This window comes from Oxyura jamaicensis, chromosome 2 (genome assembly GCF_011077185.1).
Source record: "Oxyura jamaicensis isolate SHBP4307 breed ruddy duck chromosome 2, BPBGC_Ojam_1.0, whole genome shotgun sequence".
Lineage (NCBI taxonomy): Eukaryota > Metazoa > Chordata > Aves > Anseriformes > Anatidae > Oxyura > Oxyura jamaicensis.
In genome coordinates this window covers 151,559,743-151,562,078 of record NC_048894.1, presented here as the reverse complement: position 1 = coordinate 151,562,078, position 2,336 = coordinate 151,559,743, and positions in this window count along the sequence as shown.

The following is a 2,336-nucleotide window of genomic DNA, read 5'->3' as shown; positions in this document are numbered from 1 at the left end:
CCCCCCCCAGCCTGCCCGGTGCTGGAGGAGGATGCTGCGGCCGCGCAGAGCCAGGCCCCGGGGTGTGCTTCTTGCTGGGAAACCCGGGAGCCAGGCTGCTGTCAGCGTGTGCGGCTTGGTGCCACGGGCAGCCTGCTGTCACCCCACGCTCAGCTATGATTTGTAGGGGCAGGAGTGGTTCGGTCATAGGAGGCATTAGTCGTGCCGAGGTAAAACCAGGTAAAGTTCTTCATTTGGTCCCGGGCTGACTCCGTGACCTTGGATCTGTCGTTCTGCATCTGCTTATCAATCAGAAGGAGCAGCGCTTTCCAGACTCGGTGTGAATAAATACCCTAATGACTGAAGTGCTTATCTGCTGGAGCAATAACAGGTAGATAGCGCCGGTGTTTGTACCGTAATAGCTCAGGCGCCGCAGCCAGGTTTGTGTTTTGCGGGCAGGGTTTTCCTGGGGTAGCTAACCTTGGATGGAAACAGGCACTTGCTCCTAAAAGTGCTTCGTAACGTGCTGTGCTGCCTGATGTGCAGTGTTTCGCCATCCTATGTTCCATGCTTTTATGTGGAGCGTGCTCCAGTTTGCTTCTCCAGAGCTGCCATTCCGCATTGCAAATAGTTGGTGGGTTTGGTTTTTTTTTTCTTCCTCCTTGCTTAGGACAACGCCGGTGCCTCTTCCACTGCTGGGGAAGCCTTGTGAATTTCTCGTGTGGCTGGTTATCTCTGAGCTGCGCGGTAGGTCTGGAGTTTGGGTATGGAGTTAGAAGAGAGGCATTCAGATATATCTGGTTGTGTATTGATACGGTGGAGAAATGACTCTAGGAAGTGGTTGGGAAGTTACGGTGATACCTTCAGCTGTACCTGCCAGGGCTGAGTGGTCGCACTGACTCCTCCGTGCTGTCTTGGGCAGGTTCCAAAATTCACAAGAAAATACAAATCCCTTCCATGCATCAACAAAAACAAACCGAGTCGCTCAGTTTGGGGAACAGCGTTTTCCCTCTCCCGTTACACGATGCTCTGTGTAGAGAATCGGATACCTGAAGTGTGCCATAGGCAAGCACTTCAACGCAGGAATCTGAAGACTGCAGAGGAGTTGCCCGGAGTGGTTCACATGCTGCTGTGCAGCGGTGCGCAGCCGCTGCCGGGACAGGTGAGTGCAGCCAGGCACGGAGCTGGGAGCTGAGCTTCCCTCTCTGCAGTTCTGCTTCGTGCAAGCTGGAGCAGCTGGATTACTCATCTGGTGGCTTTTTGCTTTGTTTTGTTCTCTTATTTCTTATTTTTAAATCCGTTGCGGAAGGGCACGCCAGGCAGAAGCGCTAATTGCCTGATATCTGAAGTTTGGGTGCTTTTGGAGAGTAATTTGTTCGGTGGCTTATCGCTTGTCGGCTGGAGTTAGTGCGAAACTTCCGTAACATTGAGCAGGAACGCTGCGCTGAGGAGGAGGTGAGCACAACACGGGATTTTGTTCCAGCTTTTTAACAACAGAACTGAAAGCTGCTCTAGCCAAATGGCACTGCGTCGTTAACTCATACTGTGTAGGTGCCCTGGAAAAATCGCATACCCGGTTTCGCAGCCACCCTTAGGCATCTCTAATTTATGCAAGCAGGGCTCGCTGAGTAACTGCTTGAAGTCTCAGTGACCTTAGCAGGTTTGCAGAGGTCACGTTTTAACACAGATAAGTTGTGCTCGAACTATTTTTTCGGCAAGTATTAGGAGCGAGTGTTTGTGTATGCAGTCACATGCTTTTTTTTTCCAGTCCTCCGCTGCATTTTCTGTTTTCCTTCAGATCCTTGCTCACAAACGCTACAGTAAATGTGGCCTTTTTGTTCTGCTTGTTTTCAGTCTATCATTTTAGTAGGGGTAAGAAACACAGGGGTTTGAGAACGACTTCTTTTTCAAGGTCTCGGGCGAACAGAGCAAACTGCAGGGTTTTCCAACCAGAGATGCCGCTCTTAGGCTCAGAACATCTCGGCGTGTGGGAAGCCCGTACAGCCGGCTGCCATCAGCATGTGGAGAGCCTCTTGTGCAAGGCGCTTCAGCCGCTTCCAGCAGCGCCGTGTGCCTTATGTAAGCTCTCACTGTACGTCCTGTCCCTGCTCCCCCACGTGAAAATCGGCGTTACCTTACTGTACGCCGCGAGAGCGCAGTGCTTACCGGCTGCTCGCCGGCTCAGGTGTCTGCACGCAGAGCTCTCGCGAGCTGGAGGGAGAGGTCGATGCCAAGAGCATAACGCCGGCCTCCTCGGGGACAGCAGAGGAGTCGGGGAGAAACGCAGCTCCTCCGTATTGTGCTCTTCTTCCTACGAGGTCTTGGGAAGAAACTGGGAGATACTTTGAGGTGGACTC